General features: G+C 45.0%; 1 non-coding gene across 1 annotated transcript; it reads left to right on the top strand.

Annotated features, from left to right (window-relative positions):
• Positions 1–737: 737 nt before the first annotated feature.
• LOC112533831 lies at positions 738–844 on the top strand. The gene has a single exon (XR_003078186.1). It is a non-coding gene; the product is annotated as a small nucleolar RNA R71 (small nucleolar RNA).
• Positions 845–1,177: the final 333 nt, after the last annotated feature.

Genomic DNA, 1,177 nt, shown 5'->3' with positions numbered 1-1,177 from the left:
TCAGATAGCATCTTAGAAATCTGTCCAATTTGACTCTCCAAGTTCTGAATGGACGCCTGCTAATTTCTAAGAGCACCATCGGTCTGCTGGAACCTCATCTCAGTTGACATGACAAACTTCATCATCAGCTCCTCCAAGTTAGATTTTTTCTCGGCTGGTGGAGGAAGCTATGATGGTCCAGCCTTCTATTGCTGATGTGGTGGCTGCTGATGCAATCTCTGAAAGCCTGGTGGACCCTGGGCGTTGTTGTTTCTCTAACTGAAGTTTGGATGATTATGTCAACCGGGGTTGTATGTATTATTGTATAGGTTGTTTGCTGTTTAGGTGCATTGTCTACCTGTTCAAGGTCAGCAGAAACAATAGAAGATGAAGAATTAGAAGTTGAAGCAAACATACCTCCTGCATTACAGTTTGCACCATAGTGCGGGCCACTACAAAACTCGCAACTTATCTGGTCTACATGAACCGGCATTTGAAGCTGGTTTAACTTCTTAGTCAGAAGCTCCACTTGAGCTGCAAAGGCTGCTATGGAGTCTAGCTGGTTAACTACTCCCTGCTTAACTGGCCGACTCCTAGAGGATTGCCACTAGTAGTTATTCATGGCCATCTCCTCTATCAGATTTTGTGCCTGCTCCGGCGTCTTACTATTCAGGGCCCCACCTGCTGCAGCGTCTACCATCTGCCTTGTAGCAAGGTTCAAACTGCTGTAGAAGATCTGGACCTGCATCCATACTGGTAGTCTGTGGTGCGGGCAATACCGGAGCAAATCTTTGTACCTCTCACAAGCATTGTACATGCTCTCATAGTCGAACTGCACAAAAGAAGATATATCATTTCTCAATTTAGCAGTTTTAGTAGGAAGAAAGTACTTATATAAAAAAATTTCAGCCAACGATCTCCATGTCGTAATAGTGTTGGCTGGGAGCGACTGCAACCATCTTTTCGCTCGGTCCCTCAGATAAAAAGGAAACAGCCTCAACCGAATGGCATCATCAGTTGTTCTATTTATCTTGAAGGTGTCGTAGATCTCTAAGAAGTTGGCGATGTGAGCGTTTGGGTCCTCGCTCGGCAGTCCCCCAAATTGTACACTATTTTAGACCATATGTATCACGTTTGGCTTTATTTCGAAGTTGTTGGCCGCCATAGGTGGTCGTAATATACTCGTCTGTGTCCCCTC

This window comes from Ricinus communis, chromosome 6, assembly GCF_019578655.1.
Source record: "Ricinus communis isolate WT05 ecotype wild-type chromosome 6, ASM1957865v1, whole genome shotgun sequence".
NCBI lineage: Eukaryota > Viridiplantae > Streptophyta > Magnoliopsida > Malpighiales > Euphorbiaceae > Ricinus > Ricinus communis.
This window is presented reverse-complemented; position numbering and strand designations above follow the sequence as displayed.